Source organism: Cavia porcellus, unplaced genomic scaffold (genome assembly GCF_034190915.1).
Source record: "Cavia porcellus strain 051 isolate PalLab524CR breed Dunkin Hartley unplaced genomic scaffold, mCavPor4.1 scaffold_13, whole genome shotgun sequence".
Taxonomy (NCBI): Eukaryota; Metazoa; Chordata; class Mammalia; order Rodentia; family Caviidae; genus Cavia; species Cavia porcellus.
This window is the reverse complement of record NW_026947496.1, coordinates 24,726,486-24,754,002: the sequence shown is the minus strand read 5'-3', so window position 1 is coordinate 24,754,002 and position 27,517 is coordinate 24,726,486. Positions and strand designations below refer to the sequence as shown.

General features: G+C 38.1%; 1 protein-coding gene across 4 annotated transcripts in view; it reads right to left on the bottom strand.

The window, feature by feature from the left end:
- Window positions 1-27,517, bottom strand: part of Cdkal1 (CDK5 regulatory subunit associated protein 1 like 1) — a 596,983-nt gene that overhangs the window by 77,637 nt on the left and 491,829 nt on the right. The window lies entirely within an intron of this gene.

Genomic DNA, 27,517 nt, shown 5'->3' with positions numbered 1-27,517 from the left:
CTAGCCGACTGATGATTTGGTCAGAAGTGGGCAAGTCTCTTAGGAAGATGCAGTGATACTAGTTTACCTGAATTATGTGTATACTATTGGTGTGTCCAAGGAGGAAAAATAACCCACATCAGCCATGAATGTCAAAAAACCACCACCACCACCACCAGCCACCAACTACACCAGACTCTTCTAGGGTTTACCCCAGTCTCAGTGCAAGTAATTTTAAATAACTTTGCCATAAATTTACCAAGCATTTACTCAGAACCTATTAAATGTCAACTATCAAGCCTTGGTTCCTTGAGGGGCACAGTCCCTACCATTGAGAAATTTACAACCTAGAAACAAGATATAATTAAGCAAAAACACAAGGTAGTATATAACCCAGTGTTTGACAGTGTATTATTCATATGCTTCATGACTGCATTTGGCAATGAAGTGGATTCCACTTTATTCCTTCTCCTTGATCTTTCATATTTGACCCAAATCCCCTATTAGAAGAGTACCACAAAGAAGCCAAAAGTCAGCAGAAAGCGAAGGTTATCAACAATTAACTATGAGTTCTTGCAGTCTTTTCCTTATTAGGAATTGTGAAGAAAATTCTTTATAAGTTATCTGAGGGGTAAAAATGACATTCTTGCCTGTAATATTAACAACTAACAACATTTTTTCACTCACTTTCAGATATTTTCTGAAGAGTAGAGGGACACAGCAAACAAGATTTTGATGATCAGGAATAGCTACATCTGGTGGTTCCACTGCAGGCGCTGTCTCTGTTCTGTGCCGAATCCCCCTCTGGATGAAATTGTGCATTTAATGGGCTTCTGTCTGGAGGGAGCAGTTCCCAGTGATTTGTGGCTCTGTTGGCCCAGGTCACAAGTCATCCAAAGGAACCACTTACAGAGGTAAAAGCCAATTAAAAATGATAATTTTCAGGGACACTATAATTGGCAAGTTCCAAAAAGTCTGCTACAAAATAGAAAGGTTCACTTACACATGAAAATCTACAGTCAGTAGTTAACACATTGGCTTAAATCCTTGTCTCTTTTGTGAAAATTAAAAATAGCCAGAAGATTATCCTGTTGACCCTTTTCAATAATTTATTCCTTGTCACAGATGTGGTTATCACATTCTCCCCTGAAAGCAGGCTTGACTGGGGGTGACTGGAGACAGCAAGAGGTGGCAGACTTCCTAAGCAGAGAGCAGGGCACACAGAGGCACAGAGGAGAGTTCACTCCTGGAGGAGGCAAAATTGCAATTTACTAGAGGGCTGGCGCTGACTTTGAACTCACGTGTACCAATGGGATTGACTGAGCCAATCCTTATGTGTCTTTATTATGTTTTTTTTTTCAAATGTCTTGAAAAGACATGAGAAGTGAGAAAGGAAACATGAAAATACTTAAAAATTCAGTATCTCCAACTGTCTAGACTACTAAGCATATTACAGTGTAATTATTTACAAGGAATGGAATGGAAATGGGCAAGAGATTTTACAACTATGCACTACCAGTCAGTTGTATTCAGTTTTACTTCTCACAAAAGTAGATAGTATTTTCCCTGTTTCACAGATGTCAAATGTGAAGGTCAGACAGACTAGGAAATGTGCCCGAAGTTTCACAGCTAGTCAATGAGAGAATGCACATTCCAAGTCAGGTTCACTTGGCTGCAAAAAACCTTTGCTCTTTCTGATATACAACATGCTGCCTAGATGCTTTAGCAAATTTGGATTACAAAAAATGATGTCATTTAAAGGAGGGGCATTTAAAAAGCTTTGGGCTGTGGTTGTCTGTGGGTGACATGATAAAATGATGGTTCTCCCAGACACACATGCACGCACGTATGCACGCAGGACAAAATTGATTGTTATGGGTGAGTCACTGAATTTATTTAGAGCAAAAAAATTTTTTTGGCATCATAGAGGACAATAAACTACCTACTCTTCTTGGTGTTGAAGGGTAAAAACCATTTGAAATCGAAATAGGACTCCAGTAATACATGTGAAAGTAAATTACTTAGTTAATGTAAAAGGAAGAAAGAAGAGAAAGATACAAACAAGGAAGGGAAGAGAAAAAAAAATGAATAGAATAGCAGGAATAAACTGCAATGATTCTAAGGATAAGGGGAAAACTCTCTGAGCCCAAGGTATATGCAGATGCTACACAGAGAGCTGTTTAGAGAAGTTTGTAAACAGCAGGTGTTTGTAGAAAGTCGAATACTTGTGACTCCCATGGAAAACGCGGACACCATGGTTAACAGTGGTGGTGAAACTGTGGCACGGGGTGGGGGCGCAGTGGCTGTTCACTATCACTGAAAGCTCTAAAGGTTCCCCACCACCGGCTTATGAGTTATTCCACTCTGACATGCACCTTCCTATACCCTCCGATGTTTAATTATATTAAACATATTAGAGGCTTTTCTTTTTATGTCTGTTTCTGCTTGAAACAGCTGAAAATGAGCTTAAATAGCAATCATGCCATCATTTTGCCGTGTGAATAGGTTTCTTAATGAAATTGTTGCTTTATCAAAGAAAAAAATTCATTTTCTATAAGAATTTTATTTAAAAGTCTGTATGTAAATCATAAAGATTTTCTCAAAAGACAAATATCTTACAAATTAGAAGGTGGTTTTAGCCTTTTGTCTCAGGGCTTTGTCATGGTTTACCTCCTAAAAAACCATTCCAGATGGGGGCGGGCGTTAAGGAGTAGCTCCTTTCTCTGCATGATAAATTTACCTTTGGCAATGAGGGTCAAGAATAAATGTAAATAACTGAAATAATAATATGCTGGTTAATAACTATGATTAAAAATAAGCAGCTTTTATACAAAAGCAGTATTTTCACCTCAAAACTGAGTAATTGCAGTGTACTAGGTTAACTATGAAATGAGAAATTTTTAAAAACAAAGCATCAGCCTCTCTTCCTATCATGCATCTGATGAGTCCTGGTGACCTCTGGTTCAAGTTAGCGTGACAAACTCTGCATAATGCATGACTGCCCCTTCTCCCAATCATTTCTTGCCTTTATCCCAGTCCGTATTCCAGGGGATGGAGCAGGGCACATTAGCAAGAGGTGGGGTGAGGAGATAGCAATGCCAGACCCTAGTCTGGGCTACCAGTAACCGTGGAGGCCTCTGAAAGGAATAATTTATCATAGCCTAGAAAAGGTAGCTAAGAAGCAATTCTTCAACGTTACCTTATGATCTGAGATATGCAGAAGTAACACATGGGCAACATTTTAGATGTTTGTTTGCTTTGGTCATAATTTTTGCCACACTGAAAATCAAAAAAGCACCTTGACCCCATCATATTCTTGGTGAAATTGGCATAAGGGTTAAAACAGCTTTGACAAATCTCTAAATATAAGTTTTAGGGAAAAAGGTAGACATTTTTAAGTTTTAAGAGAGGAATAAATTTATTTGAATCAAATAATTAATGAATCATGGTTCCTACAACCATTTTCAGGAATGAAGTTAGTTCTGAGTGCTGTATATTTTCAAAGTTTCAAATTACTTTTGGTTGAACTTTTATAGTGTGGCTCCTTTAAAACCCATGTATGCTTTGGTATTAATGCTACGAGTGCTAATAATTAATGGTGGTGGTGCTCCTGGCATTGTGCATGCCTGAGAATTAAAATTAGCTGTGTGTTAAGGCAAGGGACCACACAGTGTCTTATGGCTCATATTTTCAGTGCCTTGGGCATGGTGACTGGAGCAGCTCCTGGGAGTTTAATACCGCCTCACATAATGATAACCGAGTTCCTTTTATTGTGACTCACTGTTCACACACACACACCCCTGCTCTGTGACACTATGTGTAAGTGTATAGAGGACACCTGACCTGAAGTCCAATAAATAGAAAACAACCTAGAACAAATGTTATTTTTCCCTGATTTGGAAACGTGTACATATGTCTGTTTGTCTTTTGGACAAGACGAAATATTAAAAGGTGTTGGGAGCCGCGTCTGTGATAGCTCGCCTTGCGCGGCGGACGTGCGGCCTGTGGTAAAGAGCAAAGCCTGGGGTAGATTACCCCTCCCATCGAATATGTTAGTTTCCTGCTTACCGCGTAAACAACCCGCTCAACAATATAGTCTGCCTGGCAACTGATGATGTTAGCCAATCAGCTTGCCTTGCTTACTTTAACATGATTGGACACTGTACCCGTATATATACCGGTGCCACCCCTGGGCGGAAGAAGAAGCCAGGTAGAAGCCCAGAAGTAAAAGCCCAAAAGGAGCCGCGGAGAGCGGACCGGTAGAGGCTTTGGGGCAGACTGAAGCACAAAAGGAGCCGCGGGGAGCGGACCAGAGGAGGCTTCAGCTGGGAGAACCCAGGGCAGGCTGTACGGAGAAGGAAAATAAAAAGAAAAGGTTGTCCACTACCAGACTTTGTCGTGTGTCCTTCCTGCCGGCCGGGAGCGGACATCGACAAAAAGGTGCTTGAAATTCAACAACAAATACCAGTGGAAACACTCATATGTTTATTATAATGCAGAAAGTATAACAAGGTGCATTCATTAAAAAGTTATAAGGAAAAAAAGAATCCCGTATCTGTTGTGTTTATATGCTTGAGAGTGGTTACGTGGTACTCAGTCTGCTGCATGTGGAATCAAGGTCTATCGATGCCTCGTGGAGGCAAAGAAGAGCTGTTGGGTTTGCTAGCGTCCATCTGCTCACCCTGCCCCAGTAGGGCACCACTTTGCCAATGGAGAAGCGCAGCCCTGGCCTCTGGAGCTCTGCCTGGCACTGCCTCCCTGAGCTGATAAAATAGCTGGGTTTCAAAGGCTTCCCTTCTGGTCCTGTCCAAGCTTCAGGATGGATGTCCTTAATTTTAAAGAAACACAGGCTAGTAGTTTATATGTTGCTTGAAGAAGGAAATTAAATTATGTATGGTTCCTTATAAGGGAAAAGTAGTTTTTAACTTCTGCTCTAAACCCTGGAGGGAACTTATATAGGAACAAGAATTCAGGCACCAGGAAATGCTTGTGTTCCTCATTTCATTGGTTCTTCAGCTTGACTGTGACACAGGAGGAGAATGCATCACTGTGCACGCTCTTATGAATATAACAGATGAAATTCAGGAAACCTAAATCAACAAAAATGACAGTCCTTGTATAACACACATGTATTGTGTGACCTTCACCGACTAGTAAGGGTAAGTAAATTAGGTATGAACTCCATTTTCAAGGTAAACAACCAAGCTTGAGCTCATTAAATATATTTTTTTCATAAAAATCGCAGTAAGAGTACTATACTTTTATTACTTTAAAGACTGTTATATCTTTAAAATGAGGGTGATCTGCCAGCCAGCATGGACCTATTTCTGAGACTGTCCAACAAGTCTAGTGATAGAGCCAGGGCACAAACTCTGCCTTCTTAGGGCAAAACAGTTTTCTTTACGAATTCCTAGAACTGCATTATTGTTCTCATCATCAGAAACCAGTTTCTGTAAGATTTTCTGCTCTCTAGTTTGTCAATGCACTGTTCTTGGCAGTGAATGCATTTTTCTTTTTAAATCAATCAATAGAATGAATTAAGCAATGTGAGATGAAAACCATTGGAACAGCTAAAAGCAGTTTTAAAATAAACGGACAAGCTGAATATTAAATTACTGATTTCACTCCTAAAAGCATTTTTGCACCTTTCTATGCAATATCTCTATATCTTAAACTCTTAGAATGACAGTTTGTAACGAGGTATTACACTTTATATATGACTTCGATGTTGCTCTCCCTGCTTATGTGACTAATTAAGCCTAGCTGCAATTATATTTCAAACAGAAGCTGTAGTTTACTTATTTCTCAACAGCAACTATGATCACTTTCCTTATTTCCCATGCATTATTTCATGATTAATTACTGTTACAGTGTGGACTGCATTTTGTATTCTGCTATACACAAACATTAATCTTCGGTCATTCTTCAGTAGTGTAATTCATTAAAACACATATTTTGAATTTGGGGCACACATAAGAAAATATAACCACATAAGAACACGGTGCTGTTATGACAAAATATAATTAATGAAATATAAAATGTGCTTTATGAAGTTATGGTTTTAATTTGCTACCGCCAGAAATGTATTCTAGCAATTTTGTGCAAGGAAACTTCCCTGGAGAATTTAGATCCCCTTATCCTCCCTCCTCTAGGTACTGACAGGATTTTGATTAATTTGCACTAAATCTCTCCTAACTGGAAAAGGTTCCCAAACCAAAATCAAGCTACTGATAAGTATGATAGCCCTAAGTTTAGACAGAGCAAACTTGGTGTGATTTGTGAATTCCTATCCTGCCTTTCTTGGTTTCTTTTATTCTTGATGTTATCACACAGCAGGGGACAAAGTGTGTCAGGGGTAGGCCCAGTCAGAGGCAGCACAAAAAATCAGGGCCACATGCATCCCCAGTGACCTCTGCAAACCGATGACCTACTTTTGGTGTGGGTAGTTCACATGAGAAAAAACCAATCTGTGTTGCAGCTTGCGTTTAACCTGCATTTTAAGAGGCAATTAGAGAGATATAAAGTAAACAAGGGTAAATAAGTGTGACAGACATATACCATTCCTCGTTCACATGAAATGCCAGCAAAACTGTATGTGTTCATGGAAATGTGCACATGGTCTTCTTTCTCTTAATTCCTCAATCTTCATAAACAAGTGTACTAGAGGGAGGTTAGTACAAGCAAAGACAGCATTAATGGGTCGCATATTAATATTTATGTTTTACTATATAAAGACCTTGCATACATTATGACTGTTTTGCAAGCTGAATGAATAACTAATGTTACATTATGTATGGGTACATATTAAGCAGACATGTCTACACTTTCTTAGTTCGGGATATGATTAATGCAGCCTATCAGAAGCCAGATGGTGCAGAACCAGAACCATCAATCAAAATGAAAAGACCACTGCGTGCTATCCACAGTGAGGTTCTCACAAATGGAGATTCTGTTCACAGCCCCTCACTGGTAATAGGCAGAAAACGCCAAGAACATAGCTGCACTGTCCCACTGGGATAAAAAGTCAGAGCTTGGGCTTGGCTAGATAAAAAATCTGGTGTAGGAATATTTATCTCAGAGACTTGAGCACAGTAAGGAAAGCCTGAACTCACCAACAAACCTGGCCTTAAGCATTTTTTTTAAACATGAGAGAAGCTTTTAAATTATTTTAATAATGTTTGCACTGATGACAGTATCTGTCAAACAGTACCCATTTCCCATTTGATTTAGGATGGGATAGTGCCACATAGTCACAAAGCAGCTGCCACTGTCTGCCTGACACGTGAGTTGGCATCTCGTTGCTTTTGCACAGGCTTTATTATAAATAACCCCAAATGCTTCAGCGTTACTTCCAGTCTTTCTCCAAGGATCCATGGGAAACAATTTTGGTCTGTATTATGTTTAATACTAATGACTATTTCTGGGGCAGTTGTAGGGAGAAAGGGAGCCGAAAGAGGTTTCCTGTTCCTTTAATAGCTTTACATAAAAATAACCATAGAAACACAAGGTGCTTTGTCTTCGTAAATGGATCATGTGTGCTTCGAAATGTTAAATAATCCCTATGCACTTTAGGACCTCGCAAAAAATTAAAACAAATTTATAGGTTTCACCTTTTAATAGCCACTGAAACCCCTCTCAGAAGTTTAACTTTGTGGAGTTTGGGGGTGATAGTAGACAGATGTACAAGCAAGGAGAAAATTTTAGGAAATATAATTTCTTCCAGCAGAACGAGACACTTAAAACAAATAATACATTAAATGTCAAGTTTAAAGGACAACGAAAGTGAAACAATTCAGAAAAACCCACACATGCTATCTGAAGATAGTTTAAGATAAAAATTATAGTATGACCTTCATAACTTGGCATGTAGGACAGTTTGGAAAGAAAAGTGTTTTATTTTGGTAGCAATAATGAAAAAAGGACTATGCGTGTTAACAGTAAAAGATTTTAAGTCAAATGGTTGCACTTAAGAGATTTTTAAAAATTTGGTACTTTCTTCTATAGTCATTATGTTAGACAGATTTCTAAAACTGGACTCACTTCCTAATGTATAATTTTGTTGCCATCTTCTGTAACAGTGTATTTCTCACAGTGGTATAAATTCTACATAAATAATGTTTATCAGTTGCGTACACTTGCTTGTATATGGTGATTTACCTACACATAGTATTTGAATTCCTTAATGGCAAACATTTATGCCTTTTCTTTGTTCCTTATTAGCAGTAATGGAGTGAACATTCTTGTGAAAAAGAGGTATTTCGGTGCTTTAGAATGTTTCCTTAGAGTAGCTTTTCCAAAGCTGAATTGCGGGCTAATCAATAGGAACTTCTAACATTTATATTCTTATTCAACACTCTGGTTTCAGCTGAAAGAATCTTTAGTATTTTTATAGGTAAGAACAATGCTTTATTGTAATTTAAATGTGTATTAATTACCAGTTAGGTTAATTTTTTTCTGTGGTTAAACAGCTACATTTCCTTTGTAAAGTCTTATTGATGTTTTAGCATATGACATTTTTATCTGTTCACTAAAAGAATCACAAAATGGAACACTGAGTTTTACCCATAGCTTGAAAGTAATCTGTACTCCTATAAACGTATTTAAAAATAAACTTTTCCCCCTTAATTCAGATAGGTCTCTTCTGTAACTACTTCAGCTAAATGAAAATTTAACAAATTAAATGCCAGACTGGTTGACATTTTCCAGGAGTCCTGTTTCACTCCTGGGTGGCAGACGTTTTTGCTCTTGCCCTGGTGACTTCTGCCATCCTTCCTCTCATCACAGGAGCCCTGCACTGCCGGAGGATGGCTGTGCAGAGCACTGCCAGGGAGCACAGGCCTGCCCGGCCTGGCCCATCCTGTGGCTTTCCACTAGAGGAAGAGGAGGCAGGGCAGGCCAGATGGTGCTGCCTCTGACACACACCAGCTGAGCTTTCTAGACTCCAGGCAGCAGCTGTGCTACGCCAACTGCTCTAACTTCTGCAGTGAGTATGCCCGGCCTCCGAGCAAAGCCAGATAACCTGGAAATTCACATTTTGTTGGATAAAATGACTACAATTTCAATAAAATGTTTTCTAGTTTGGTAAAATGTGGAGGCCACAGTGCCGAATAATAGAATGATTGAACATAAAGTGTGCTTCTTTCTCTCAGAGCACAAATATTAGAAACCAACAAAAACTAGATATAAATAAGAAAACAACCCAACAAAAGATAAACACTCTGGAGTGAGGAGAAAGGCATGTTATCCGCTGAATCAGCAATTCTGACTTTAAGGTGTGGTCTTACTGTTAATTAACCAATTGCCTATGGGCCTAAGTATACAGATTTAAAAGAAAGAAGAGACTTTATGAACCTGGTAAATTCTTCATTCCTATAAAGGTATAGGCAGAGACTTCACAAACAAAACCCCGACTGTAAGGGAAATACTACAAAGAATCAACAAATGGGATCTCATCTTATTAAAAAGCTTTTACAGAACAAAAGAAATCACCAACAGAGTGAAAAGACAACCCATGGAGTAGGAAACAATTATAGCCAGCTGTCCCTCAGACAAAGGGGCTTATATTTAGAACAAATAAAGAGCTGAAAAAAATCAGACTCCACAAAATTCAAAGGCCAAATCCAAAAATGGGCATCTGAGATGAATACACAGTTCTCAGATGAAGAAACAGAATCAGCAAATAAATATGTGAAAAAATGTTGAACATCACCGGTCATTCAAGAGATGCAAATTAAAACAACACTGAGATTTCACCTCATCCCAGAAAGAATGGCTATTATCAAAAAATCAAGCAGTAACAAATGCTAGAGAGGCTATGGGGAAAAAGGAATCTTCTCCACTGTAGGTGGGAGTGTGGACTGGTGATAACACTGTGAAAGTCTATGTGGAGATTCCTTAAACTCAGGTTAGTGGTACCACTTGACCCAGCTATTCCCCTTTTGGGTATCTTCCCAGAATTAAAAAACATCCTACCACAGTGATACATGTGCACCTATGTTTATAATAGCACAATTTCTAATAACTAGATCTTGGAAACAACCCAAATGCCCACCAACTGAGGAATGGATAAAAATTTTTTTTAAACATAAAGGAGTACTACTCAGTCATAAAGAAGGACAACTGGAGACTATTACAGGCAAATGGATGCAACCGAGACCATACTCGTAAGTGAAATAATTCAGACCCATATGTGTAAACATCATGTTGTATCATTAGTGTAAAAAACTGAATGAGTAAATAAGAACCACATTGTACAAGAGATACTGTGAATAGGGAAGAATCTGTTCAAAAGAAAAGATAAACTGTGATGGGGGAAAGAACAAAAGGGATAAAGAAAAAAATATATTTATACACAAGACAGTTAAGATAGTTATACAGCTTGTTTCTCTTAGTTCATTGAAAGAAAGGTTTGCTAATACTGTTTGAACAAGATCTCATGCCTACATCTTGCATTGTGAATAACTACTAGGGAGACAACAACACACCATGTATTAATTATTGTATCTCTCTGGCTAACCTGTTTTAAACTGTTTTATTTTTTTTTTCCCTTTAAACTAAAAAAAATACTTCATTCCTCTCAGTGCTAATATTAATGATTCTAACTATATAGCTTTTATTTTGATTATTTAAGGGACAAACCTAATAGCCATTTACCACCAGCATAGCTGCAATTAAAATGTCCAAGGTAATCTTATTTTGGATGACATCAGAGTTTTTAGTGTTACCGTTTCCCTGTCCTCTGAGGGGGCAGGAGAGAAAGTGTAGTGAACTGGAGCACACAGAACCTCCTTTTACCCAGATGGGTAACTGACCACGTCAATCGGCTCCCACCTATGGGAGGGAGCCAGAGAATGCACATACGTCACAGCGGAATTTAAGTGCGGGGATGTTCAGGCGATAATGAATTACAGGTCTGCTCTGGATTCTGGAGCTTTTTGGCCCTTCCTACCACCAGGTTTTCACGTTTAGGCTGCTGTACAGTTTCAGTGCTATTATAAAATGACTTGTTTCAAAACCAACAGAAAATTTAATTGGTTCACACAGAGAACCACAGAGAACACGGAATAATATTTTCATTTTTCTCCTTTAGATTTCCAGCTGGTCAGATTTTTTTTAAATCACACAGAAGAACCTTGATGATGCTTTTTAGCATCAAATGTTTTGTTTGATAAAAATGAAATTACCTCACTGGTGATACTCATTTTTTTTTTTTTTTTCTTTTTGAAACAGGGTCTCACTATGCAGTTCTGGCCGGCCTTGAGTTCACTTTGTAGCCCAGGCTGGTGTCAACAATCCTCCTGCCTCAGCCTCCCGAGTGCTGGGATTACAGACATGAGCTACCAGCCTTGGCTTTCACTGGCAATATTCTTTCATATATATTTAATTATAGTAATAAATGTTTATTGATAACATTTTACACTTTTCTTTGTCTTTTTTCTTTTTATCGGTACCGGGGATTGAACTCATGACAGTCTGCTTGCAAGGCAGGTGCTTATGCCGATGAGCTAAATCCCCAGCCCCTATTGATAACATTTTAAATAATGATTATTATAAACAACTAACACTTACTGAGCACTTACTGCATCTGAAGCATTGTACCGATCTATTTAATGTACATGCTCCTGTTTAATCCTTACAATAACCTCAAGGAGTAAACACTGCTGTTTAATTCCCATTTTAAAGATGAGAAACTGACCCTCAGAGAAAGTAAATTATCTATGTTACATAGCTAGTAAACAGCAAATTTAAATACAGGCCAGCCTGCAGCTCCTTTGAAAATTGTCCAGGGTAGTTTCAAAGCTTATTAGATTTTGTACATTCCCTGGTGCAATGGTCTATTATGCTGTTCACCCCTTCGCAGAAAGGTAGATGGGACACGCTGCCCAGAGCTGCCCTGAGAACAGGGCAGCACTCCTCTGATGGCACCTGCTGTGTCACACTGCACTCAGCTGTTTGTTTTTCTGCATTTGCTTCACAGAAGCCCAAAACTTTAGTATCTCCAGTAGCAATGACTCAGAGTTTTGTAAGTAAATGACAAAGTTCTTTTTATATACCTTTAAAACAAGCAGCTACTTATTGCATATATTTTAGAATATTTTTATATAACCAATTTCGTGGTTTCTTTCAACAGAACACTTTCAGTAATAAGGTACTATATTAGTAAAGTGGAATTACATTTTAATTACAATGACATTTTATGCGGTCAGGTAAAGTCAACCAGATGAAAGAATAAAATTAAAAATAACAGTTCTGAGTTTTCATTATATGTTTTAATGTACATGATTCCATCTGATATTCCAACTCTGTGACATACATTACTTACATCTGCAGTTGGCAGTGAATAAAACCAGTGATCAGAGAAAATAACTAACTCTTTCAAGGTCATCCAGGAAGGTAAATGGCAATGGTATTTGAAGTTAGTTTGGTATTTGAAGTTAGTTCTTCAGACTTGATCATACCATTCTAATGTTTAGTGAAGCATATTTGTAAAAATAATTTAAGCATTGTGATTTCTTAATAGAAAGAAAATATTCCATTTTTTTTTTTGCATTTGCTCCACTAGAAATTCAAAATGGTCTGAAATAAGCAAGCAATGCTGTGTCTGTGCATACAACATAGCAAATAGATACTGCTCGTGTGTTGGTACCATCTTTATAGACAGGTTAATTTCTGATCACCTACTAGTATTGCTGTGAACATTTGTCTTTTGTTCTTCCTGCGATCATTTTTCACTCCTCGGGGCGTCCACCATCTCTCATCCCTCACACCTCAGGCAATGCAGCCTGATGCCCAGCTCGGGGTGAAAACCTTCACCAGGTTAATTCACCCAACACAATGACTCATGGCTCAACTTGGGGGAGCACTCATCACTCATAACCAAACAGATCAGGTGTGTGATCAGGACAGGGCGCTTTCTCTTTTTAATATTTGGCAGTATGAGGAGTGAAGTATGGAGCCACTCTGCAACCTCCTGGGACTCTCAGAACAGCTGAAATCAAATGATGAACATAGTGCATGTGAGTGCACAGGGCATGTGAACGCAGGGCAGACAGGATATGATGAGTTTAGCCTGAGACACAGTGGGGCTGAGCTACGTCAAAGGGAAATGCCCCGGGCCTGCCATATGCATGACTGCCATGCAGCGCAACAGCCATAGGCTCTCAAGGGATGCTGTTGGCCATGGGCACTGGAAATATCACAGAGATACAAGTGGAGAGAAGCCTGGTGGAGAGAAGACAGGGCAAAGAGAAACCTCGGTAGAAATCAATATACAGTACCGATGCATGTGCATTATTTTATCATCTGAATATATGAAATATATACACACTTAGAAGAGCTTTGCCATCCTTGTTATAAACACACATCTATTATATGTTCAAACTTTATTATGAACACTCAGTGTGAAGGATTTTTCACCCATGAGTTAAGAACCATTTGTTTTTATTTAAAATGAGTATGTTTCCACATTACCACTGCTGAATGTTTGGACCTAGTCAGTACAGAAAGGAGTGTTAAATCAAGTCAGATCTAGGGAAATAATCCTAACAGAGCCAAGGAGCTAGCACTTGTGGACCTTTGGGGCGCTAATTTGTGATAGCGGGGTAGCAATTGTAACCTGTTTCTCAAAGTCATTACAGATGGTGGAGTATTTCAGGGGGAGGTATTAGGTTTGCCACAGTTTTCAGTGCAAACATTCAGGTTCTGACCTTATCTTCTTCAACTCAGTGAAAGGCAAGTGACTGTAAAGTCAGATAAACACATCAGCAAAGGGGTCTGTGACAGAAACAGACTTTTATAATATCCAGATGCTCATTCCAAAACAAGACTGTCTCGGCTCCTTCCCAGAGGGCCCACAAGCAGGGAGGGCTCTGCTGGAACAGACAGCTAAGTTTCCACCAAAACTAAGACTCGAATATGTATTAGCAAATAATTTAAGGCCGAAATATCACACATAATTCTGCATATTCTTTAAGCAGTTCAGAGTTTTAAGGCCATTTACAAGGTGAGAAAAATAATACAAGTCAGTAAACTTGGGCAATTTGTGGACAATTAAAGTCATCCCATCTCATCTCAGTGTTAGTCACAGTTCACAGGTTCGCCATAGCACGCCTGCCTGCCTGTCTCAACCTCTCTACAAAAAAATAAAGAAATAAAATTATTTTTATTTTTTTTCTTCTTTTTTTAAAAATAATTTATCAGTACCAGGGATCAAGCTCACGACTGCCTGCTTGCAAGGCAGGCACTTCTGTCTCTGAGCTAAACCCCAGCCCCAGAAATAAAATTAGTACACTAAAAACCACATTGCAATTAATCCTCTGCAAAATATGCTCCTTTGCTTTGAAGATACTTATCCCATTGTTCTTACTACTTTCTGAAGCCGCTCTGGAAGTCCTCTTTTGTGTCTTTAGTTGAGCTGTGATGGCTGTCTAAATGTCCTGGATTAATTTATAACATTTATCTGTCATGGTCACTTTGACTCTGGGGAAGAGCCAGAGTGGCGCAGTGTTACCTCTGCCAAGTGCGGCAGAAGAGTCACGTGGTAATATTTTGAGGGGCCTATCTCTATGTGGGGGGGCACAGGGCTGCAGTACTCACTGCATCTTTGATCACCATATAAAGATATTTAGCAACTGCTCTAGAAAAAGGCAATAATGATGTGGTAACTGTGTTAAAAGAGAGAGGGAGTATTTTGAGGGGGGCTGGCAGAAATGTATCTTTTATTGTAATACATTTTTAAAAAATAAGTAAATATTCACCACATATTTTGATTAAGACTCATGTCATCCAACCTTTATACTTACAAATATTCATGGAAACAGGTCTTCAACAATTTTATTTCACACTTCCTCTTCTCAAAGCAAATAAATATTACCTTTAAAAATTTCAGATTAGAAACAGAGACCTGTGCCATATGGAAATACTCAAATATGTATCATCAAATTAAAGAAAGCAAAGTCTGTAGAACCAAGCAGTCTAAAGAGAGAAAATTTTAAAATTCCCAAGGAAGAGCATCAGTGACTAGACTATAGATAATGAACATGCTCTTTCAATCCATATCCTTATAATCAAAATAAACAAACCCATAAGAGCTCAAGATCAGTTAAGAAAATGATGAGACTTCAAAATAAAAGGTTTTCTTTCTTCGTTCCTTCGAAGCAGATATACTGCTTAACAACAGAACAAGACCACACTGATTACATTATGTAAAATACTTTGTGGTTCCTGTTTGGAAAAAATTTTATACTAACAAGATTTTGGAAAACCTTCCAAAGTCAAAATCTTTGGTTTTACAAAGTTTTGTTTTTGTTTTTTGTGATGTAGAGCCTCTCACATGATAGAGAAGTACTCTATCCTCCCAGCCACGCCTCAATCTCCTAAGTAAAGGTTGTAAACCTTTAAATCGAAGAGATTATTTTAAATGCAATCACTTAGATTTTGATAAAGTCTAGAAGTTTTGGTATGCAGAGGATGAGGAACAGAGATATAAAACATGAAGACCTGTGATCACTGAATCTGTTATTCAAGAAGCATTAAGATTTCTACACATAAGATTCTGAAGTTTTAGAGGTGGAAAGAGGTTAATTCCTTCAATCAATCAATACTTACATAGCATTTCCCATTTGCCAGGTATCGCATTAGGTGTTAGAGAAACAGGATTCAACAAGTGCACTAAATTGCTAGTACTTTCTAATAACTCTAATTTTACACTAACAAAATCAGTAATATACTGTGTGGTGAGCACTAGTGGTGGATCTTGTATTCTAGCAATTACATTTTATTATAAGAATAAGAAGTCATTTACTGAGTATTTTCTATGCACTAGAACCTATTCTAGATACTTGTCTCATTCTTATAGTAACCCTATCATACGCAATTTGCACTGCTTCTAAGATGGACATTTCCCTTACCTGATTTAGTTTGAGACAAACCATTAAATGAGCAGTGTCTTTTTTTTTCTAAATGTTATATAAATTAATAAATTGTTATATAATGTTATATAAATTAATAAATAAATGTTATATAAATTAATGGCAATCTTACATTGATAGTTTTAGAGTCTGAAACAAACTAGTATTGTCATTTTATAGGACAGGAAAGTAAAGTAAAGTATCTTGCCAGCACCATATAGGAGGCAGTAGAAGAGCCACAGGTCTGAAATGTGGAAGGAGCTACATAAAATCAAAGACTATAAATTATCCTATTAAGGGCTATTTCTAACTGAGAGAATATACATAAAACTGTCATACTATATCTTTTTGCCCTATAAGGAGAAGATTTTAAAAGTTATTTGATATAATGTATAGGGAAGGCTGTGGGCAAACAAGTTCTCTCTTACACTGCTGATAGGAATGTAGACTGAAATATCTTGTTGAGTGGGTATCTGGCAATATCTAATATGATTTAAAGTACACACACCTAATATCCAGGCATTCTAGAACTATATCCTATAGTTAAGTTACAGATGCAAGAAAAGACATGTCTGGGAGATTATATACTGCACCACTGTCTGTAAGATCAAAAGATCAGAAGCCACTCAAAGGTCCACAAGAAAGTTGGGTTAAGTAAAACAGTAAACATCTGGTACATACTCGACAATTACATTTTAATAAAAGAATGAGGCAGCTCTTTCTGTACTGATTGAAATCATCTCTAAGATATACTGTAAAGTGAAAAAGAAACAGAAGAGTATTAATGCCTAGATTTTAAACAGCATATATCTTTATAAAGTAACACAAAAAACAAACACAGAAGCAGATACAATGATTGCCTCTGGAAAGGGGAAAAGGAGCCTGTAAGATAAGGTAGGGCACCAGGGAAGCTTTCATGAAGATAGAGCTGACTGAATATATTATACCTGTATTGTAATTAAATATAAAGGACTTAGTACTTCCCCCTCCCCAGCTGTGTTCATTACTAGAGGGACACGCCACATTCTCACTGTGTTTCTGCACACAGCACCAACTAAAGGCATCCGCAAATCATGACATTACAAGACGCGGTTAAGACTGTATTTTACTCTTGTGTTTGCTGTGGGATGATGGACTCTGCTTTACAGAGTTACAATACACAGCTCCACAGAAGAATAAAATACATATTATAAATAGAACATTAAATTCTAGATCATAATTCAATGTCTTCTCCTAGTAAGAGCCGAGGGGAAGAGAAGAAAAGTAAAATGTGATTCCTGGCCTCAAAACATTTGCAGTGTAGTAAGATGAACAGTGATATCAATAGATAACTATAAAACAACACAGAATACTTACGAGGTACTGTTTGGTGTCACCTCACTCACTGCCCTATTGGGTTGCAGGCATCTTACCCCAATTATTGTGCCTGTCTCTTAAAAAGGAACTCAATTTTTATTTGTTGGACTCAAAGAGCATAACAAGTCAAATAACAGACATATACAAATCCCTATGGCAGGGGGAGGAAAGAACGATCATCTGTGTGCATCAGAAAACATACAAATACTGGGTCTGGAAGGATAAGCTGAGAATTCCAAAGGATGAGAGCATCTCTCGCCTCCCTGCAGAGCACAGGTGGGATTATATGAACTCCAGGTCCTTCCCCAGTCCATAGTTTAGCATTCTTACCAAGGAGAACAAAGAAACCCAGCACTAAATTTTCACATTTCTATCTGCTGGAAGGAACAAGGCCCAGGCATATGTTGAAAAGTCCACAAATCACACTTAGGAAGGAACAAAACTGAGGGTAAACAGCAAGAAAGCCTGAGAAATACTGTGGGTATGTACAAAAATAGGTGAGGGATATTAAAAATTATAAGTACAAAGAATGAACAGAGGAAGATAATCTGCCTGCATGAAGAGAGAAATTGAGGAGAGCTGAAAATAAGCCAAGGAGGGCTGGGATTTAGCTCAGTGGCTCAAGTGCTTGCTAGGTAAGCGCAAGGTCATGAGTTCGATCCCTGGTACTAAAAATAAATTAAAAAAAGAAAATAAGCCAAGGAAATTATAGTCATTAACAGAAGTAAGAAGTAGAGAAAAGGAAGGAGGGCGGTAAACCCTAAAAAATCATTTACAACTGTTTAAAATTTTAAATTGTAAAATGTTAGTAAAAAATAAAGTGACTAATAAACAGCTTTAAAGTGATTCTCTCCCAAAACCTAAACTGAATTAGAGCTGTTTGCCTTAGTATACTAATTATTATACTTTGTGGTAATTAAAAATCTAAAATCTAAGTCTCATTTCTTTTTTTCTTTTTGTCTGTTTCTTTTTTATCGGTACCAGGGATGGAACTCACGACCACACACTTGCAAAGCAGGCGCTTATGCCGCTGAGCTAAATCCCCAGCCCCCTAAGTCTCATTTCTTACCCATTTGTCTACCATATAATGATAGACAAATCCCAAAGAACTTGAAACTCTGAAATTCCTCTACTTTTATTTGATGCATGTTCATTTAAGCAGTGTTAAAAATGGAAAATATGAAAAAAAAAAAGGAAAATAGGAACAATCGCTACAAGAAATTGACTTGTTTGTCTCAGATGCTGATGTAGTCTAGTTTCCCAATTTCAAGAGAACAGTGCTAAAGCAGACATTTAAAAAGTGCCACAGGAGCCACTCAGCCATGGGGTGCAGGCTGAGTCTCGGCTGCTTGGGAGGCTGCAGCAGGAGGATCACAGGAGAGCCAGAGTTGGAGGCCATCCTGGTCAACAGGGTGAGACTTCTAGTCATTTAACAACAACAACAACAAAGTGCCATAACGAGTGATTATAATCAAGTTTTCTCAATCTTGAAGTAACAACAAAACCTAGGCAATGAATTAGTGGCTGATAGAAATACTTTTCTTTTACTATTCTTTGTAGAGAGAATCTTGGAAATCATTTCGTGCAACTCAGAATTTGTACTGAAGGTTTGTGATCACCTGGGAATGGTGCATAGATCCGGGCCTTTCAGGCACTGTTACTAATGCGCTGAGGAAGATGAAGGCCAGGCCCTGGGAGTCCCCTCCACAAACAGCACAGGCCACACTCCACCAATCACACAGCTCTCAACAGCCCCAAAATCTGAGCAGCAGAGCCAGGAGGAAAAAAGGCAGTAATAATTCCTCATTTCTCCAGCGGATGCCTATATGACTTTTAAAAAGTGTTATTAGCATTCATGTTTCTCCATACATCTAAATAAAAACAGGGTCAGCCAAGAAGAACTCATTATATTTTATGATAAAATGTGTACTGTACACCTTTTGGGGGCGGGGGCCAAAATTCTCCTTTCTTGAAAATTTTGTATGAACACCTTTAATGTTAATGGCAAAGTGTCTTTTACTGTAGTAAAATTTCTTAAAAATATGGCCAGTATTTGCTGATTATTTCAACCCTACCCCATGTACATTAAAGAAAGGCAGGTAAATCACTTCTCATTCCACTCCATTGTGGATATTATTTTCCTTTTCATCAACTGACCAAAATTTTCCCAAATGAAATGTGTAACACATACTACTAACACTGCTGAAATAAAACCAAGACACACAGTTAAATATGGATTTCAGATAAACAATGAATTTCATAATGAACAATCAACTTTTGAATTTTAAAAATCTGAATTTCAGATAAATGAAAGAACATTTTTAGTTTTCTATATGGGATATACTTATACTAAGAAATACTCATGGTTCATCTGAAATTCAAATTTGACTGGGTGTCTTGTATTGTACTTGCTAACTCTAGCCGTCCAGCATGGGTCTGGCCTAACACTTCCTGTGGGCAGTGTGTCAGCCACTGACCCATGTGGGATGAGAGAAGGTCAGTGGTGGTGCATGCTATAAGGGGACACAGAAAAATATGGGTGATGGGGTGGGTGTGTATCACAACACTGACAGCTGTCTATTTGTCTCTCATTCTTAATGTTGGGCTCAGATCTAAAATGGCTTCCAAAGACTCATGCGTTTGGAAGGTAACTGGACTAGGGGCCTGATTCTGGAAAGAAAAGAGATTTGTGCTAGCTGTGATGACAGAGGACAAGCAGTCACTGGTAACTGGTGGCAGCAAGATGCGAACAGCCTGGGATGGGTGGACCCCACTTAGGCTCGTGGTTCAATGCAGCTCTTCTTTGTCCCATCACAAGTTTCCTCCTCATGACCGTGAACTTTAGAGGCAGTAAATGACCAACAACAGTAGAAACACACACTTTCAGGTTGAGAGATAATCTGAAAATACAGGAACTGCCCTATTTATGCAGATTTTCTTTGGATTAATTTTTAAAATTGGTACTTTTATACTGAAAGGTAGCAAAGGATTTGATATCTATTATTGATATTCAAAGGGGTACTTTGGTGCGTAGGTAGGAAGGACAGAATATCTCATTAACCACAGCGTCCCTACACAGTGACCCGGGAGACGTTCCAACTTCTGCATCATGACCCCACTTCCACATAAAATTCAGTCACAAAATTAACTTTGTGTCTTCCCAGATGCTAAAACTTCCTAGCTTCCCAATTTCCAGAGAAAGGCATACATTTTAAAAGTGCCATGAATGCTAACTGTAATCATACCTTCTTAACCCTGCACCAAAACCATACAGATGATGATTTATTACCCATGGGAAAACTTTCAGTTGACAGTTCTTTGTAAACAGAACTTTTGGAATTATTATGTACAGCTCAATTTGTATGAAATGTTGGCCATCAACTCAGCTGGAGTCCAGTTTTAACCTGTCCTGCTGCCACTTTCCCATCTGCAAGTTCTAGGACTCTAAGTCATTATTCAGCTTTAGTGTCACGGGTTAGCAGCTAGCCCATTTCTCTGGCCTTAACTGCAAGGCCAGAGTTTGGTTGGGAACGACAGCACCAGGCCCCGATGGTGGGGGAGAAGGAGGAAGGCAAACTGGACAGGTTCTGTTAGTAGCTGGGTGTCTAGCCTCATGCACAGCTGAAATCATGTTTCCTTTGCTCCACGCTGATAAGTGAGTGAATTAGGCTGGGGAACTTGTCTCCTCTGTCTCTCATTCTTAATGTTAAGGTTTAGATCTAAAACGGCCCCCAAAGACACCGGTGTTTGGAAGGTAACTGCACTATGGGGTCTGACTTGCAGTTAGGAGGTGAGGTCTGCTCAGAAGAGGCGGCGACTGTGGGCGTGATCTGGAAGGTTCACCTCCCTTCCCAGCTTTCCCCTGGAATCTCTGCTTCCAGGCTGCTGTGATGTGAGCACTTCTTTGCCAGACCTCCCACCATGCCTTCCAAGCTTTGCAGCCACTCAATTCTGGACTAAAAACGTGAACTAAAATAAATCTCTCCTCTTTCAAATTGTGAGTGTTGGGTACTGTGTCCAAGTGATGAGAAAATAGCCTTCTCATGTATTTGGGCTTCAACTTTGGGTCGAAAGAAGGAAGGCAAAAAAGGCTCACTTGACCCTGAAAAGTTGTACACATCAATCCACCTCTTATAAGAGAAACTGACATTGTGGATTTTCAGCTGTTTGTAGCAGAGAGATGAGTGTGGACTCCGAAGCGAGACTGTACTGTAACTTACCAACTGTACAACCTTAAGCAAGCACTTAATCTCTTGAGGCCTGAATTTACTCTTACATATCATAAGGGATAACAGGGGCATGCACTTCAGTGTTGGTAAAAAGGTTAAATGAGTGCCATACATGCAAAAAGCTTTGAGAAAACTGCCAGTCGCAAGGTGGACTTTCTCTTTTCTTTATTTATACAGTACTAGTGACTGAGCCCACAGTCTTTACACTGATTTTCAGCCATTTTTGTTGTTATTGCTGCTTATTCTTTGAGATAGGGTCTTGCTAAATTACCCATGCTAAGCTCAAACTTGTGATCTTCCTGTCTCAGCCTCCCAAAGTGCTGGGAGTGCAGACATGTGCCACCATGCCCAGCTATATGGAAGGCTTTAAATGATTGCTTTATTAAATCATCATATTATCCTAAAGGCCTGCTTGGATTTCTTTCTTACTGTCAGCCCTCAGAGTAAGCGGAAGAACAGAATTCTGGCATCTATAGATTTATGGATAGCTTATTTCAACAGCATAAAATGTCTGCCATTTATATACACATTCATACTACTTGTCCTTGCAGTTACTGTAACAGAATAAACTAAACCACATATATAAAGTCTAATCTTTAAAACAATGTTACATTAAAAGAAAAAGGGAAAAATACACAGCATTAAAGTTAGAATCAAGAAACATGATTTACCCACAAGTTGAGGGTTAAAAGAAGAAAATGTTTTTGGATCAAGTTGGCATAGACGAGGAACCAAAGAGTGGCTATAGAGCTGCTCCCTGCTGAAGGAGGAACCAGCAGAGCCATGTCTGCACCTCTGGCAAAGATCACAAAGTCCTCCTCCCGGAGAAGGAAGGTACATTAGGAACCAAAGGCACTGATGTTACACCCAAAGAGCTCCTCACTGTGTGTTATTTGAAGGATGATTATTCATTGGGTTGTAGAGTACAACTAAAAAATGGATTTAGTATTTCCTGAAGTATTTCCTTCCCTGTATTCCAAGACCATAACCTGAGTATAGTTTTTGCATGAGGATATGTGTCAATGTAATAAGGAAACTCAATCAATTAGACATATACCCATTGGTCTTGATATTTAGCAACATTTCTAAAATTACTTTTTAAACATTTTTTATTTGCTGAAGATGGGAAATAGAGTTAAGTGCACAAATGGCTTCAGGCAATCTGCTGCAGAGAACTGTTTTAAGCGTGGCATAAACATGCCAAATCAATAACTTGTTTCTTTATCTGCATGTGCCATGAAAATCTGGCTATCATAGAGTGCCGGCTCCATTAAAAACTGAATTTGCTATTTCCAGATAGCAGATAGCTCAGGGCTTACCAGGGCCAGCAGGCAAGACTCCAGATTCACATCTCCTTCTCTAGAACAACTCAAAGTACTCTGTCCCTACATTATGTGATGATGCCTGACAATCCTGCGGCTGCCTCAGGATGCAATGGCCACTATTCTTCACACAGACAGAGCTGGGGGAGCAACTTTTGCCATGCACAGTCACTAGACAGATCTGATTAATGGAGAAATGTAAACCAATCAATTATTTCTGAAATGAAACTGCCCTCTTTTACTTATGAGGTATGAAATGGGTCATTTATAAAACTTGATGCCACAGAGACTCTTTAGGGAAGAAAGGATGGTAGTATAACCAGAGTTTTGATGTAGACTTTTGTCGTATGCTTCTGCTCAAAGCGGCAGAAAATATTATTTTACATTTTACTATATAATATTTCATTGTAAATTACGAGACATGAATGCAGATGTACTTGTGTGAACAGCTCTTCAGGCAGTCTTAGGAAGTGTGTATTACTGGAGTGCATATCCATCTCTTTTGCATAGCTAATACAATTAAAATTAATTGTACTGAAATATTACTTATAATTATTCTACTATTCCCCTAGACCTAGAGAATAATTAGGAATTATTCTCTAGGTCTAGAGAAGGCTTTCCTTAAGATAAAAATATAATAATCATCAAAGACCTTTATATTTTTACACTAAATTGTAAACAAGGAGTTTGGGTAATGCTGGTTCTTCTGCTCACACACATCTGCTGTCCACTACCTGACTATTCACACATGTTAAATCATCTTCTATGTTTTATCCAACAATTCTCTACAGCAACACTTCATTTTCCCAGACCTTATTAAGAATAACCAGCTGTTGCTAAGAGTTCTCCAGATAAGTACAGTTCATTCCTAAAATACCAATGTTTTCAAATAGGATATATACATCTCTACAACATCTGTTTCTTGATGTAAATTAATCCCAATTATTTTACCCCAGGACCACTAAAATGTATTGGGGGATCTGGGTTTTGGGGTTCTAAATTAACTGGCCTTGGGCAGCTGCACGTTTAGAGTTCCTTGTTAATGCCCTTTAGGTTTTACAGCCTGGCCTTGCTTTCATTTGGTTTGCTGTCACTTCTTGCTGGAGCTCTGAATTCTTGAAGCAATAACCACCTTTTTAAAACTGCTGTTGCAGTTGACTGTGGTTTGGGCAGCCCGCCATCTCTGTTTGTGAAACCTGATTTAAACAAAAGAATGGACTGCTGGTAATGAGGCACTGGAGCATGGGGATGGGAGTTAGTCATTTGAACAGTTGGGTCCAGTTGGCTTTCCCGCAAAGTCTTCAGCAGTGTTTTTAGAGTGTCCAGATTGTTGCACAAAGGATCACTGGCTGAGTGCAACACTTAAGTCTGTTTTCTTTCAATTCATGGGCAAACTTATTAAGTGGGTCCACCATAGCGTTAGTTTACACATTACAATTTGTTTACAGTTCAGCTGACATGTCTATGCATGTATAAACATAATAAGAGTAATTGTATTCACCTAAAGAAGAAAAAGCCCACTTTATCAACATGGGCTACACAACATTTCTTCTCAAGTAATTTATGTCTATATTATTAATATAACAAGTTACTAAAGAAATGAGAAGTTCCTTTTACAAAATATAGACATTATAATAGCGACAAGTTGTTAAAGACTCATTTTTAATGGTAGAATAGATATTAATTTACTCAGATTAACTGTGCTGAGGAACTTAACTTTGCAAATGTTAAAACTGTTATAGTTCTAAACAGAATCTTCTAACTTTTTCCTTCCAAACATTTTCACTTTTTATAAGTTTTTACATTGGCAGATTATGAGTATCTGTGATTAGCTAATAAACCTAGATTTTGTTCTGAACATATAACTTATAAAATCTAAGAAGAAAAAAGAAAAAGATACCACTTTTATACGTGTAATTATATTTTCTTTAGGTCAAGGACATGCCACACACGACAATTTGCCTGGTTTTAATACAAATGTTCTAATTATAGCTGCACCAATTTATCTGTTACTTATCCAAAGGGAACACTCAAACTCGGGCTGACATTCTATGACCTAAAAGGTCTCTGGCCTTGTAACCTTCCCTGGTGGTCAGTGTGGTATGTTTTCAGAAAATACAAGCTATGTTTATTATTTATTAAAATGACAGAACTGCATATAATACAATCAGTTTACCAGCTATTTTAGGTTAATTTTATATATTTCCTTTTATTAGGGCAGATCAATAGGAATTAACTTTGGTCAAGTCTATATCTCTTAAAGCCTTTTTATATAAGTCCTTTTAATTTTTAAAAAAATTATAAGAATTTCTGCAAACAACTTTTAGAAAATGCTCATGGAACTAGACTCAACAGTCCCAAGTGAAATTTTCCAGTTTCAAGCAACATTTTTTAGTGTAACAAATAAAGTATTTCCTATGACTAATTTTGGGTGCACACTTTGCTTGGAGCTTTATTTGCTTTTTGCAACAGCATTTAAGAGAAACCCAACTGACCATTTACAACCTAAACAATGGCTTCAGGGTATGATTAAGAAATGCACCTGGCCTCACTCAAACAACACGTTTGCTTAACCTGGTGACTTTCCTGTGTCTGGGGTCAGGCAGGAGCAATCTTTGTTGAGGAGGAGGAAAGACTAAATATAATCAACTCACTGTGAACAAAACAGTTGTACAACTGCTCTTTGGAATTCCCACTGTTTTAACAGGTTGCAGTGGGCAAGGCTCTTGTTTAAGTGACCACTATAATTTGGGATGAAATCCCAGAAATTATGCCAGCATTACAACAGGAATTTCATTGCTGCGTTTGCTCAGCATAATTAACCCACAGAAATGCTGAGCGTGCCTCCTTTGGCATAGATGTAGGTCAAGGCGAAAACTAACACTAAAAAGAATTTAGCCAGAGAAGAAAAGAGTATCAGAAAATTTATCCCTAGCAACAGCCATAGCTTATCTTCGTTTTGCATCTTTTTAGTATGGCCATTTTCTTTTTTTTTGGTACTGGGGATTCAACTCATGACCCTGGATCGAACTCATTTCATGGTCTTGTGCTTGCCAGGCAGGTGCTTATGCCGCTGAGCTAAATTCCCCAGTCTGACAATTCTCAATCATATATAAAAATATACAAAGGAATGGACCCCACAAACCCATCACTCAGTTTCAATGACATCAACACATGCTTCATCTTACTTTACTGTACTCTCTGCATTCTCCTCTTTGAATTTTTTTGAAGGAAAATCCCAGACAGCTTATATTTTATTTTATGTAAGCTTTCACTTACAATGTATGTGTATATTCTTCTAAAGTTTACTCCAGAAATCTCATTGAGTATGAGTTGTTTAAACCAATTTTAGCTAGAGTTTGTAAAACTTTTTACACTAAGACCTGTCTGCCTAGAAAACTAATTTGCTGGACTATAAGTGGGTGACTAAAATAACAAAGTAACTTGAAACATAACCCTCTATTATTTAATTATGGGGAGGGAGGTTAGTGTTCTAAATCCAGAACACAGTGCCTATTACTTTATCCCTGTGTGTTAATCTTTTGCACATTCCCAATCAATAAGAGACAAAATTGAAAGTAACTTGGTTAAATTTTCCTGGATGCAGCTGAGAAAAATGGGAGGAGGATACGAAGGGTCCAGGAACTGCCTAGAAAGACGGCTTCCCCTTTCACTATGCATATGCAGAATAAAACAGAAAGCCAATGGACCAACCTTAGGAGCTTCAAAAATCACTCATCAAGCAGACTAGCTACTTACAGTAATTTATTACTCATCTTAAAGCAAAGATCAAAAGGAACTCCGTCTAGCATTTATATTCAATTCTTCATTGCCTAATGACTAATTTGTAGGGGGATGAAATCTTCACAAGAGAAGCCAAAGTAATCTGAGGTGACTTTGATACAGTGCCATGAGGATATGAAGAGGAAGCTGGTAGGAGGTGCAAATGGGCTAGGTTCCATTAAGAGCTCTAATAAAAGAATAATGGAATTTCCCTTGACTTGTGAATTTTAAAATTTGCTAGAAGTGAGCAAATTTCGACAAGCCAGGCAAAATCTTAGATTTGTCATATTTTTTTGTTGTTAGCTTTAGCCACTACTGCACTTACGCTAATTACATTGCTTCATTTAAGAAAAGTATAATATTCCCACGGAAATCTGGCCAATCTAATTCCTTTTCCTGCATGCTACTTATCAACAAGCACCTTCCCTCAGCATTGTGGGGCACTCCTGGCTCTCTCAATTTCTTTCTAGTTTCTCTATTCTGGAAAGTGAGTGATTTAGCTTGAAAAACTAACTTGAAATAATTTTTAGTGCAGTATTTCATATCACATGGAACATAAATGATCACAAGGAGAATAAATAACTCTTACAAATCTTTCGGTGATTCAGTCAATTGGTTATCTTAGAAACACAAACTATTCAAATTCCGTAACTTCCATGAACAACTAGCACCATTCCCCCCTCCTTGAATCCAGACAGCTCTGTATTCTCAGCTGAGGAAAGTAGTTTTCGCACTAGTTATTTTGGCTAGTTAAAAAATCCCCACCACATGTCTGCCTGTAAATTCACAGATAAAGATTTAAGTTTATGTTAGCATTTCAACTGTGCAAATTTTTTGTTTGCTTCTGAAATCACTTCGAATTAACAGATTTATTGGAACTTCACATGGCATAGAAATTTTACATAAGTTTCAGAAATCTTGAAATCTATTTTCCCATGAA